Source organism: Macrobrachium rosenbergii, chromosome 16 (genome assembly GCF_040412425.1).
Source record: "Macrobrachium rosenbergii isolate ZJJX-2024 chromosome 16, ASM4041242v1, whole genome shotgun sequence".
Taxonomy (NCBI): Eukaryota; Metazoa; Arthropoda; class Malacostraca; order Decapoda; family Palaemonidae; genus Macrobrachium; species Macrobrachium rosenbergii.
Window position 1 is genome coordinate 7,306,308 of NC_089756.1, and position 15,869 is coordinate 7,322,176.

The window sequence follows — 15,869 nt, forward strand, 5'->3', positions numbered from 1 at the left end:
ATGACGTTGTTAGCCAAGTCAACTGAGTGTGAAAAGGCAGCAGAAATCAATACTCTCCTGATAGACAAATAGGCAGACGGCATTCACACACATGAAAGTCCCTGGGAGGAACATATCGTGCTGGGGATAAAGAGCACGGAGACGAATTGTGATGTAAGTCGGACTCAAGTCGTAGAAAGATGTTGCGGAGAGAGATATTGATTAATTAAGGAAATATACACACGTTTATTTATATATAGATGTATATATATATATATATATATATATATATATATATATATATATATATATATATATATATATACATATATATACATATATATATATATATATATATATATATATATATATATATATATATATATATATATATATATATATATATATATATATATATATATATATATATATATATATATATATATATATATATATATATACATATATATATATATATATATATATATATATATATATATATATATATATATATATATATATATATATATATATATATATATATACATATATATATATATATATATATATATATATATATATTGTAACAAAGTGATCAAGCACCTGGTTACTACACAAATAATAATACCAAAAAGTTACCTCACATCGACCAGACACTTGAAACCTCATAATAAAGATAGTTTGACTGAATCTCTAAAGGTACAGTGGTCCCATAAAACTTACTAATCACTTGAGAAAATCAATGTAACTTCATCAAGTTATGGGTGAGGTAACAATTAATAAGTTATATCCAGACTAGTGGAAAATGGGTATCACTTCAACAAACACTATAACTGTTTCTCTGGCTCTATTTTACCTAGATAAGTCTCAGGTGAACAAACAGATATATCACTTACCTTGTACACATTCATTAATTTCTCTAATTACTGGTGGTCGAAATGAAACACTGAATTTTTAAGAATTTAAGCAAAAAAATTTATTTCTAAGTTCAAAAGTTATATGCAGAGTTCACAGTCTCAAAAGATTTACTATTAATTGACAACAGTATAAGATTTAAGTATTTCTTAATCAAGTTTAATTCACAAAACTTTAATTTAAAATAAAGCAATTTGGATTAAGTAAGATTCAAACCAATAACTACCACTCAAGTTTTAAACATATACCTGATTAATCAAACCCAGCACAAGTGTTCACCAAAATATTACTGACTGAAATCCACCCAAATATTTTCTGAAATTTCAATTATAAGTATGCACTAACAAAATGCTAAGTAATCACCAGCACAAAACTTTGTAACATTGTAATTACAAAATTATAGTACAGGTAATATGATAACACAGACACATAAGAATGAAATATGCAAAAATGGAAATATACCAACCACCAAAAAATATGTTTAAAGATTATATCAGTCTTTCAAAAGATTACCTTCACTTTAAAAAAAGGGTTAAACTCACGTCTTTCTAAGACTTTCTCATAGATAACACTGCCAAGTCACACTGACACATACAATGATGTATAATTAGCAGCAAGACACATTAGAACTCACAATAAGAGATATGTTCATCTCTTATCAAAATAATAATTCCCTTTTCACCTAGAACATCACTTTAACTCCTAACATCATAAAACCAGTAAACTTCGTATTACCTTTCTCTAGGTGGTACACCATTATACACTTTACACAATGCTTGCAGAAAATAATATTCCAGATCACCTCATACAAAATGAACACACTCCTTGGGTGAGTTTTAACAATACTTTTACAAACAGTAAAGCAATCAGCATAACACCCTTATATATATGAATGGGATTACTGAGAGAGAGAGAGAGAGAGAGAGAGAGAGAGAGAGAGAGAGAGAGAGAGAGAGAGAGAGATGCTTATCCCAGGGACCCTTTTTTCTGACTGATTGTCTCTGGAACAGCACTGCACTTTTAACTCCAAAAAGTTCTCCCAGAATACATGATACATAAAGTATACATATATTATACATACAGGTATACATGTGGTATACATACAGGACTGGATCTAAGACCCAGAAGGAAATATGCCAGGGCTCTTATCAGTGACTGACATTTCCTGTTCAGGGTTAAGCAGAAAAAGATATTTTGGACCAAATTCTTGGTCAGCTGTCAGCATGTCAACTTCAACTACCTTACTCACTCATTCTCTTTTTTTCAGATTATGAAAAGATAATGGGCATAGCCACAGATAATAAACATGGGTTAGACATACAGAACAATAGGCAGTTCGCTGATTGGCTGACAGCTCATCATGATAAGTCAAGAGGGCTCTTTGCCTTCCTCCAAGCACACTTACTGGACACACCACCTGTGTATATAGTGCGGGTAAACGATAAGAATCTTACCCTCTCTCTCCACAACACGGCCTGTTAAGAATTCGAGTTCATAACACTCAGTATACATATTAATATATCAAACAAATGGAAAAAACATATCAAGACATTTTAAGATTACAAGATACACAATTTATCTGTAAGAAAAAGACATTTTAAAATTATATCATTACAACAAATGACGAATCTGCAAGCAAAACATCAAAATTTTCACAGAGACATATATAACACTTGTAGAACGATTCAATATATTATAACACCTTATAATAATATATATATATATATATATATATATATATATATATATATATATATATATATATATATATATATATATATATACACAGGTTGCCACAAGGAGAAAATTAAAAACTAAGTACTGAGTGCTTTCGTGTAACTGGTATGCATTTTCAAGGTACATGTGCGAACTTGCAAATCTGATATCACGGGAAAGTTTTGTGATTCCTCTGCATATATATATATATATATATATATATATATATATATATATATATATATATATATATATATATACAAATTACATATACTGTATATATGTAGTGGGGAGGTATTCACTTCTTGAAAACTGTCTGTTGTACCGCGTGCTTTCACTGCTGCAGGAACAAGTTGCTCAATATTTCACTATGTTGGTGCTTACACTTATCATGTTCAGATGTCAGCTATCTTCTATATTTTAACACGTGTTTCCTTTTAAAATCTTGGTTTAAATGAAAATTATGTTTCCCTTAAATACATTTATTTTAGTTTTCAAACTTCATAACTTTCCACCTTTTCAATGGGTAGTAGTGACCGAGTCTTTATCTTGAAAGGCACTTTGTAAAATTCTTGGATTTAGAATTTTACTTAGTCTATGGGTACTCAGAAATTTTATATTAATTTTACTTAGTTTATGGGCCTTCAGAAATTTTATATAAGTTCACAAGACACTTCGGTCTTTCACTGTCACTTCACCACACATTCCCTGCCCTGATGCCTTTTTCTAAATGACCCTGCTTCCAGAGTCTTTGTATATATGAGTATTCATTTGATGCCGAAAGCTAGTATAATTTTCCAAAGTTTCATCCAGATGGGGTTCCTTTGCCATTAATATTTCACGTTTACTTATCTATACATTTCGTTCAAGGGCTGTTATCGGATTAATGTTATGGTGCGCAAGAGGTCACCGGGCGAGGTCAAGATCTCAATTAGCTCTTTTGCCCAGTACTGAATGAGATAAACACTTTAATTTGTATGGGCGACGATCGGTCAAATTCGGCATCTGGGATCACTTAGTTTGTTATCACCCCTTTTGTGTTTTACTCTGTCTTTATCAGTGACTTTCTGTATATCCTCGTGCGTATATTAGGATATTGGGCTTATTAAATTATAGACTCGATTCCATTATATATATATATATATATATATATATATATATATATATATATATATATATATATATATATATATATATATATATACATACACACACATATATGTATGTATGTATGTATGTATGTATGTATGTATATATATATATATATATATATATATATATATATATATATATATATATATATATATATATATATATATATATATATATATATATATATATATATATATATATATAAATACCAAAACCAGAGCCTGATTAACTGAGAGAGAGAGAGAGAGAGACCAAAAGAGAGATTAAGAGAGAGAGAGAGACCTTACAGACCTTACAGTTCGTTCAGGTTGCCCCAGGTCCCTCAGTGTGAGGCACCTCTGACGTCTACCAGAGAATTGCTAATGCATCTTCCGGTATATTTTGCATCTTCCAGTCTTGGATGGTCTGGGATGCATCTTTGATATTTGTCGAGCTTATTCTTAAACACATCTACTTTCACTCCTGATATGTTTCTCAGATGAGTTGGCAGCGCATTGAATAGACGCTGCATTATCGATGCTGGTGCGTGGTGGATTAATGTCCTGTGTGCTTTCCTTAGTTTTCCTGGTATAGTTTTGGGCACTATTATTCTACCTCTGCTTGCTCTTTCTGATATTTTTAGCTCCATGATGTTTTCAGTAATTCCTTCTATCTGTTTCCATGCCTGGATAATCATGTAGCGTTCGATTATCATGTAGCGAGAGAGAGAGAGAGAGAGAGAGAGAGAGAGAGAGAGAGAGAGAGAGTGTGTGTGTGTGTGTGTGTGTGGGCGAGGGGTGGGGGAGGCAGAGGAGAGAATCTTAAAGGAAGGGTGGAAATTAACAAGCTGTCGACACCAGTTTTAAACTTGTATTAGCCGATATTGATTCCTTTTTTCTTAAAGAGCGTGAGAGGAAAGATTTCTAAAGGGCCTTTGCTGTTCCCTTCCTCCTCTCTCCCTTTCTCCCCTCCCTCCTTCCCTTCCTCCCTGGCACTGAAGCTCCACTGCACGTGAATAGGTTCCTTTTAGCCGCAACATCCTCAAATTATTCTCACTTACCCTTTTTCACTGCCGTGTCTCACCTTTCCTCTCTCTCTCTCTCTCTCCTCCACACGTATATACACGGACAAACATTCAGGAGTTGAGAGAGAGAGAGAGAGAGAGAGAGAGAGAGAGAGAGAGAGAGAGAGAGAGCGAAGGTGGGGGAGGATACGTAGGCAGGTAGAGACAGAAATGTGAAGATTTGAAATTGATAAAAAAAAAGACCACCAAGGGGGAGAGAGAGAGAGAGAGAGAGAGAGAGAGAGAGAGAGAGAGAGAGTCCAGAAAATCCTCTGGACTTTCCCTAGTGATGTACCTTAGTTATTCCAACGTCAACAAGCTAAATACATCTCAAAGAGGAAACAAGTCTTGACTTTCCCTATTACAAGAGCAGTGAAGCGTGTAATGACATTTCACTGCTTAAAAAAAGTGTTTATAACGAAAATAGAAAAAAATAGATCACGGTGCATTTTACGAAGACTTAGTAAAGCATAAGCATGTTGACAACTTATCGCATACATGTCACAAATATGTTGATAATACAAATCATTGACACAAATAAAACAAAAATAGATGGAAGTGCATTTTAAGATGACTTAGTATGTCATAAACACATTGGCAATTTATCGCGCACACGTCACAAATATGTTGAATATAAATCATTGATGATAATAAAACAGGCAGATGGAAGTACATTTTATGAAGACTCAATATATCAATAAAAATGGATCGAAGTACATTTAAGAAGACTTGGAATGTCATAAACACGTTGCTACCTTATCGCACTTAGTCACAAACATGTTGAATACAAGTCACTGGATTATTTAGTCATAACCAATATCTCACACGATTATCCAGCATTCGCCAAAGTTTCGTTCTCCACTTGCAGTCGCTGATTTGTTTTCAACTTATTTTCAACTTGTTTGTAATATGTATGCCATAAGTTGCCAACGTATGCTTACGATGTTTTATTGTAGTGTAGAACTGACCTTAGATATTTACAACATCATTTGGCTGTCATGGTTATAATTAAAATATGCTCCGAGTACTCATGATTTCAATAAGAATCCATTTTTCTTCTTTAGGTTACGCTACCGGATTGTTTATATTTACTGTAAATTTCAAAATGGCTCTCGCAAAAATGAGATTACTCTTTCAAAATCAGTGGACACCCAAAATACTGCTATGAGTGCGAAGTTCAATAAATAAATAAAAAAAAATCTCCACTGAAGGGTAAATAGAGAAATAGAAGAATATTGTGTTTGAGTCAGTCAGTTTGACTTTGGTAGGTATATGGGAACCGACGACCTCTCTCTTTCTCTCTCTCTCTCTCTCTCTCTCTCTCTCTCTCTCTCTCTCTCTCTCTTTCTCTTGTTAGCTTCCACGCTATTATTAGTCTTCAACATACCTGCTGTAAAAAAAAAAATACTTGTAGGTTCGCTTTCATTTTCTTTCTAGCGCATTCTGTTCATGGTTGGCAATTAAGTGGTCCTGAAACAGCTTGTAATTTGACGCCTTCTGTCAACCACACAAGATAAATAAAAACTTTGGGTTTCCATCTTTTTCATTAAAATTTTATTCAGTGTTTCGTCTACACGCTTGCAATAAACTAACACTCCTTCTCCCCCGCCTAACTCTCTTTCCCTCTCTAAAAGCCTCACTGCTCTGTTCTGTTGAAATCTCTCTCTCTCTCTCTCTCTCTCTCTCTCCTTGATTCTCTCTCTCTCTCTTTTTGATTTTCTTTAAATCTCTCTCTCTCTCTAAAAACCTCACTGCTTTATTCTGTTTAAATCTGGCTGTCTGTCAGTCTGTCTCTCTAAGAACCTCACTACTCTATTCTGCTTAAATCTTCCTGTCTGTGTCATGTCTCTCTAAAAATCTCACTACTTTATTCTGTTTAAATCTCTGTCTCTTCCTCTCTCTAAAAATCTCACTGCTTCATTCTGTTTAAATCTCTGTCTCTTCCTCTCTCTAAAAATCTCACTGCTTCATTCTGTTTAAATCTCTCTCTCTCTCTCTCTCTCTCTCTCTCTCTCTCTCTCTCTCTCTCTCTCTCTCTCTCTCTCTCTCTACTTGATTCTCTTTAAATCTCTATCTCTCTAAAAGCCTCACTACTTTATTGTTTAAATCTCTCTCTCTCTCTCTCTCTCTCTCTCTCAATCCTCTCTCTCTCTCTCTCTCTCTCTCTCTCTCTTTCCCACACATACAAACCACGCGCCCCAACAAACAAAACCACACACGCACACACACAACACACAAACACACGTAATAAAACAAGCATTCAAAACTCAAGTTGACCTTTAACACGCTCCTGATGACACATAAGCTCCCGGAATATGAGTCTGAGCTCGACCTCGACGGCGGCCCTGCTGACCTAATTCTTTTGAAGTCTCACCAGGCAAAATGTTTCAGTTCCTTTTCAGTCATCGGGGCAACCGAGGCAAAAGCGACTCGCCTTCTGATGAAACGTTTCTCGGAATGCGTGGGACAGTTTCGCTGTCACCTTGTACAAGAGACAAAAGTGGTATTAATAATTCTAATTCTCAATCTATTTCCTTCGGACCTCAATACGATTATCCGTACCATGGCACTACTAATTTAACGGAATGCAACTGAAGTAGAATTTAGGCCAAAGGCCAAGCGCTAGAACCTATGAGGTCATTCAGCGCTGAAAGGGACGCTAGAGCAAATAGGTTTGAAAGGTGCAACGGGAGGAAAACTTCTCACCTTGAAGTCAAAAACTGACTTGAAAGAAAACCTTCTATATAAGCAATCTTTGTTTATATAAACGCAAACCCTCCCCACCACCCCCGGCGACGAAGCTCGCTTAGTAAAAGTAATAACACAATTTTCTTATATATCAAGAAGAAATCTCCAATACCTTTGTGAAATCTATGGGAGCTTATCAAAACTTGACTAATTCAGTTTGTAGAAAGAGTAAATATTTATAATAAACACAAATTTCAAGAGATAAGTAACTTGAGTAAAAGTAGCAGGTACTCCACTTATTAAGAGTCTCCTTGGATGGAAAAAATGAATTATAAAATTGGCCAAAAATTAATCCAAAAGTTTTGATTGTAGTTCAGTAGAGCCCAGGATAAGAAATACAGCGACCGATCACTCAACATGCTGCTAGTGTAATGCTAAGAACGCCAACAAAGATACTGTTATAAGCATTAAAAACTTAAAACTCTCTCTCTCTCTCTCTCTCTCTCTCTCTCTCTCTCTCTCACACACACAATCGTGTTACTTCCGCTTCTCTCTAGTTCCTAAGGCATCGAGTAAGACCTCCTTCTCCTATTTTGTTGTATCCTTCCTTCCTTTCTTCCTGGTTTCTCTCTCTTTCCCTAATTACTAAGTCCTCCTCCAATCCAAATCATGCTATTCTTTTCTTTATTCCCCGCTTCCTTCATTCACTCTTTAAAACGTCTAGACCATCGGCTGCGTTCTCCGTCTCCTGTCTAGATCGCGTCCTTCCTTCTCTCTCTCTCTCTCTCTCTCCCTCTCTCTCAATCTTTCTTTCTCTCTCTCTTCCGCTCTCTCCCCCCCACTCTCTCTCTCTCTCTCTCTCTCTCTCTCTCTCTCTTATTCGCCAACAGACACCACCACCACCATCATCATCTATCTATCTCTCCAAGAGACCCCAATGGCCTTCTCCTCGCCTCGCAGCAACTCTCTCTCTCTCTCTCTCTCTCTCTCTCTCTCTCTTAAACTCGCTTGAACTTGAATGAACATCCATAAGAGGGGCTCTGATGGAATTCCTGTAGGGGAACCATTCAACAAACTCTCGCCTCCAAACGCCGCTTTTCTCTCTCTCTCTCTCTCTCTCTCTCTCTCTCTCTCTCTCTCTCTCTCTCTCTTTTATTTATTCTCCTCGCATTCTCTTCATTCTTATACTGTCTCTTTTTTTATTTATTACAAACGCCGCCTCTCTCTCTCTCTCTCTCTCTCTCTCTCTCTCTCTCTCTCTCTCTCTCTCTCTTATTTTCATTCAGCCTCGTCGCATTCCCTTTATTCTTCCAAATGCTCTCCTTATTTATTTATTTATTTCCCCCAGATCGTCCTCCTGTTCCTGTCCCATATTGGAGGGCTCGACGGTACATATTGACATCAGTAAGGACGATATCACTCTGAACCCTTTCGTTCTAAGTCAGCCCACTCACACAGGCGTTTCATTTTTTTTTTTTTTTTTTTTTTTTTTTAGGAATTCGTATTAAAGCAAGAGTTTATTAGAGGAATGCCATTGGATGCTCGGGCCCAAAAGCTTGAGATTATTACAGAGTATTGTTGGATACTCTGACATTAATGCATCAGTTAATGATTACTGCTATTATATACAGAGTATTGTTAGTTATACTGACAGTAATGCATCAGTTTATAATTACAGTTATTACAGAGTATTTTTAGTTATACTGAAAGTAATGCATCAATGTATAATTACAGTTATTACAGAGTATTTTTAGTTATACCGAAAGTAATGCATCAATTTATAATTACAGTTATTACAGAGTATTTTTAGTTTTACTGAAAGTAATGCATCAATTTATGATTACAGTTATTACAGAGTAATGTTAGTTATACTGACAGTAATGCATTAACTTATAATTACAGTTATTACAGAGTACTGTTATTTACACTGACAGTAACGAGTCATTTTATAATTACAGAAAAACGTAATCATGGACGCAAGGTGGGATACAATATCTTGGACACAATAATGCACCTAAGAATCATAAAAAAAAAAAAATTCATATTACGTTTCCGACGCAAAAGGCTGAGATTATTACTGAGTATTATTGGATATACTGACAGAATGCATCAGTTTATAATCCCAGCAATACATAATTATGGAGGCAAGTTGGTATAAATCTTTTAGACACAAAAATGTACCTAAGAATCGTTTTGAAAGAATGGGTTTCATATTGCGTTTCCGACGCAAAAGGTTGAGATTATTACTGAGTAGTGTTGGATATACTGGCTGTAATGCATCAATTTATAGTTACAGAAATACATAATCATGAACGCAAGGTGGGATAAAATATTCTAGACACAACAATGAACCTAAGAATCATTTAGAAAATGATTTTCATATTACGTTCACGAACCTATTTGCGAAAAATAATTTCAAATGCTGTCTTTCTATCGCATAATACGAGCACAGCTACCGACCCTTTCCATTGGTAAAGCAGGCTAATTCTCTCTTCATCCCAAATGCACTATTGATATATCGAGATAAAGCTGCAGTTATGGACTCCTAACTTCAATAGAGCAGACTAATACTCTCTCTCTCTCTCTCTCTCTCTCTCTCTCTCTCTCTCTCTCTCTGTCCATATCTTCCCCATCTCCCAATTCCATTTATCTCTTAACTCAACGTAGGGCAAATTGCCTGTTGAATAACATTAAGCCATGACAACAAACGTCCCCCTTTCTCTCTCTCTCTCTCTCTCTCTCTCTCTCTCTCTCTCTCTGTGTGTGTGTGTGTGTGTGTGTAATGGCTGTGATGGCTTTCGTTTTCATGAATGCTATTCGCTTGCTGACATTGTTTCCACTACTGTATTCCTTATATCCCGACTCATTTCTCTCTCATCCCTACAACTAACTACCTTTCCGCGCGCATCGGGTAAACCCTTTCCCTATTTATCCTGGGACCTCAGCAGACGACGGGAAAACGACCGATTCTTTGAGATCAGGACCAGTTTCCCAAAAGAGAGGTTATATTCGTTTGCCAAGAGCCATTTAAGATATAAATTCTCGAGTCACGAGCGTCAGAATGAGAGCTGCCGAAATACCGGTTTTAAGAGAATGTTTCCATAGCGTTGGTATCAAGTGGTTGTCGTCGTATGCATGACGAAAGAGAGAGAGAGAGAGAGAGAGAGAGAGAGAGAGAGAGAGAGAGAGAGAGAGAGAGAGACAGAGAGAGAGATGTGGAAAACAGTAGTGGAAACAATGTCAGCAAGCGAAGAGCATTCATGGAAACGAAAGCTATCACAAATTTACAGAGAGAGAGAGAGAGAAAAGAGTGTTAGAATCATTCCCATTAAGCAGTCGAACCAAATTACTGAAAGCGAAAGCCACCATTTGGACACGCAGAGAGAGAGAGAGAGAGAGAGAGAGAGAGAGAGAGAGAGAGAGAGAGAGAGAGAGAGAGAAGAATGTTAGAATCCTTCCCATTAAGCAGTCGAACAGAATCACTGAGGACAAGAGCTACCATCTGAACGCACACAGACAGAGAGAGAGAGAGAGAGAGAGAGAGAGAGAGAGAGAGAGAGCTGGCAAAGGAAGCCCATGAGATTTTAATTACTTTATTCCTGTTTCATTGTCGGTCATTGTCAAATCCCACAGGAATCCACAACTATGTACCCAAATTTTTTCTCCCTACTATTTTCGTTCCTCAAAACAGAAACAGTTACACAATATCTTTGAGCACAATTTCCAATAGATGAAAGATAAATGAAATTCCTAACGTTGTTTTGTAGCGGCAATACACCTTCACCAATAATAAAAAAAAGTATTACAAGTATAAATATGAAATACAGATTAATTCAGCAACAAAATTTACTTCCGTCAGAAATAAAAGATTAACATGTTCCAGCAGCGTAAACAAGATATGAATAAATTCAGAGTCTGTGGGCGATTTTGCAATTTCCTAACTAGAAATGGCAACGAGAGATCGCAAAACTCCGTGCCCACGCTATTGGCACTGTTAATGCAATACCCTTAGTTATTATAAGCTTTTCATTCAATAATACTGGGGGCACGATTTGACATGGTTGCACAAGCAGTGTGAGTCATTTAATTTTTGTCTTTCGCCAACTGCTAGAAACTGCCGTTTTCTTCAGTGGCACCTTAGTGACAATAACTACTAAAACCTACCGTTATCTTTGTGTGCAACCTAGTGACAATAACTGCTAGAATCTGCCGTTATCGTGTGCAATTTAGTGACAATAAATGATAGAATCTGCCGTTATCGTGGGAACCTTAGTGACAATAACTGCTAGAATCTGCCTTAATCTTCAGGAGCACCTTAGTGACAATAACAGCTAGAAACTGCCTTAATCTTCACAAACACCTTAGTGACAATAACTGCTAAAAACTGCCGATATCTTCATATGAACCTTAGTGACAATAACAGCTAGAATCTTCCGTTTTCTTCAGGTGTACCTTAGTGACAATAACTGCTAGAATCTGCTGTTTTCTTCAGGCGCACCTTAGTGACAATAACTGCTACAATCTGCCGTTTTCTTCAGGTGCACCTTAGTGACAATAACTGCTACAATCTGCCGTTTTTTTCAAGTGCACCTTAATGACAATAACACCTAGAATCTGCCGTTATCTTTAGGTGCACTTTAGTGACAATTACTGCTATGATCTGCCGTTATCCTCAGGTGCACCTTAGTGACAATAACTGCTACAATCTGCCGTTTTCTTCAAGTGCACCTTAGTGACAATAACACCTAGAATCTGCCGTTATCTTCAGGTGCACTTTTGTGACAATAACTGCTAGAATCTACCGTTATCTTCAAGTACACCTTAGTAACAATAACTGCTAGAATCTGCCTTTTTCTTCAGGTGCACCTTAGTGAAAATAACAGCTAAAAACTGCCATTATATCCTGTGTAACTGTGAACCTTAGTGACTATACTGTAACTGCTAGAATCTGCCATTATCTTCAGGTACACCTTAGTGACAATAACAGCTAGAATCTGCTGTTTTCTTCAGGTGCACGTTAGTGACAATACCTGCTAAAAACTGCCGTTATCTTCATGTAAACCTTAGTGACAATAATTGCTAGAATCTGCCGTTATCTTCAGGTGCACCTTAGTGACAATAACAACCAGAATCTGCTGTTTTCTTCAGATGCACCTTAGTGACAATAACAGCTAAAAACTACCATTATCTTCATGTGGACCTCAGTGACAATAGCTGCTAGAATCTGCTGTTTTCTTCAGGTGCACCTTAGTGACAATAACTGCTAGAAACTACCGTTATATTAAGGTGTACCTGAGTGATAATAACAGCTAGAATCTGCTGTTTTCTTCAGATGCACCTTAGTGACAATAACAGCTAAAACCTGCCATTATCTTCATGTGAAACTTAGTGACAATAAATGCTAGAATCTGCTGTTTTCTTCGGGCGCACCTTAGTTACAATAACTGCTAGAAACTGCCGTTATCTTCATGTCAACATTAGTGTTAACAGCTAGAATCTGCTGTTTTCTTCAGATGCACCTTAGTGACAATAACAGCTAAAAACTGCTGTTATCTTCTTGTGAACCTTAGTGACAATAGCTGCTAGAATCTGATGTTATCTTCAGGTGCATGCACCTTAGTGACAGTAACTGCTAGAATCTGCTGTTTTCTTCGGGTGCACCTTATTGACAATAACTGCTAGAAACTGCTGTTATCTTCATGTTTACATTAGTGACAGTAACTGCTAGAATCTGCCTTAATCTTCAGAAGCACCTTAGTGACAATAACTGCTAAAAACTGCAGTTATCTTCATGTGAACCTTAGTGACAATAGCTGCTAGAATCTGATGTTATCTTCAGGTGCATGCACCTTAGTGACAGTAACTGCTAGAATCTGCTGTTTTCTTCGGGTGCACCTTATTGACAATAACTGCTAGAAACTGCTGTTATCTTCATGTTAACATTAGTGACAGTAACTGCTAGAATCTGCCCTTTTCTTCAGGTGCACCTTAGTGACAATAACAACTAAAAATTGCTGTTATCTTCATGTGAACCTTGGTGACAATGAATGCTAGAATTTGCTGTTTTCTTCGGGTGCACCTTGGTGACAATAACCCCTGGAAACTGCCGTTTTCTTCAGGTGAACCCTAGTGACAATGACTGTTAGAATCTACCGTTTTCTTTAGGTGCACCTTAGTGACAATATCTACTAGAATCTGCTGTTTTCTTCAGGTGCACCTAAGTGACAATAACTGTTAGTGAGATCAAACTAGAGATTGCAAACCTTAACCCAGTGATAAGCGCGGTTAACCACAATTCTTTGCATCCCTCACGTTGATCATAAAATGATCAGCGTAATTACTTAAATTCTTTACGTCTCTTATGTTTTCTTAAGACACACGTTGGAGACAATCACAAATAACGAAGTCATAACAATAAACAAAGAGATGACAAAACTCTGGACTACAATATAATGTAAACAACTGTTCCCTGGAATCTTTGCACAGATTTGGAACGCAGGGAATCTTTCTTCAAATTTTCTCTTAAATCCATTCGCTGGGTAACATTCTTACTTGAGAGACAAAAGAAAAGACAAACAAAACAAGCAATACAACGCAATGTTCTCAGATGACGTAATAATGGCAGGTAACCACAAAGAGTTGTTTGCAATTTCTCACCTTCAGTTTGGGAACAGCAGAAGACAACACAAACGTTACCTGTTGGAAAAGGAAAGGGAATTTAAATTCATTAAAGAATAAAGGAATCAAATCTACAACAAACATAAAACGAAATCGAATAAAATTAGAAGCTTGTACATAATTAATTAACTATTTATGATAAAATAATGGTATGTAATAAAGAAATGTTTCAAGCAAGATAACATATCTGGAAATACACAAAAACTCCGCTGTAGTGTTTGCTTATCACCCCCTCTCTCTCTCTCTCTATATATATATATATATATATATATATATATATCTATATATATATATATATATATATATATATATATATATATATATATATATATATATATATATATATATATATATATATATATATATATATATATATATATATACATATATATACACACATATACATACACACATATACACACACTACGGCAACGCTCAAGGAAAGGTTTCCCATCTGTGCCTAAATTTCCTTAATACAAAACAGTAAGGTGGGGTAAACTAAACCGTATTCCCCGTCCACAAGCATTTAATTCAAACGCAAAATAAAGTAGCTAACAAGAAAAATGTCAATACAACAACATGGCGGTGCTTAGCCCATCTTCATAGAAAAAAACAAAAAAAAAAAAAAATTGAAACTTTTCTTTGCAGCAGAAGGGAGACCAATTTGAAATGCTAACGACATACAGCAAAAACAACAGCTGTACAGTACATTCGAGTTTGCCTGGCAACAGCAGCATCCCGAATGAGGGATTTGTCTTCAGAAATAGAAGCTTATTTGGACGATTAAAATACAATGGAAGTGACGAATTTCATTGAGAGAGAGAGAGAGAGAGAGAGAGAGAGAGAGAGAGAGAGAGAGAGAGAGAGAGAGAAACAAAACAACGACAGAGAGAGACAAAGAGAGAGTGAAATAAGAATAAGAGAGAGAGAGAGAGAGAGAGAGAGAGAGAGAGAGAGAGAGAGAGAGAGAGAGAGAGAGAGAAACAAAAACAAACAAGAGAGAGAGAGAAATAAGAATAAGAGAGAGAGAGAGAGAGAGAGAGAGAGAGAGAGAGAGAGAGAGAGAGAGAGAGAATGAAAATAATGGCAAGGTCCCGGGCATTCATTTGACTGGTAAAATATCTTCAAAAATGTAAATTCGGAATTCCGGATGAGGGCTGAAACAATAAAAACAAAGGTAATTCAAAGAGCGCTGTAAAGGCATTGCATATATTCATACTTAATGTAATTGCTTGGTGACACCAAAACGTTGAGACAACGTTTGCAATATCAAACGTTTTCATCTTAACCCTTTCATCAAAACGCTGATGATAAATATAGAAGGTACGATGAATTAATGATGAATATTTATGAGATCCTATTTTACTACAAGCGGTTATATTAACACTTTTTTGGAATACGATAACATCATAAAAAAATTGTTCATTACAAACATAGTCAAATCGTATTAACGTATTTGACTATGGGAGGTTATATCAACCTATTTTTTGGAATACGATTACATCATAATCATACACAAATGATTCACTATAAATTATGAAATACCTATTTACAATAATATTAATTACTCTATAATTAAACGGAATTATTTCTAGCGCAGATAAAACTATTTTTTTTAAACTTGACTGCGAATTACAGCCAAAACTACTATGATGATGAATCATTAAAATATAACTGGAAAAATTATTAAATAACTTCG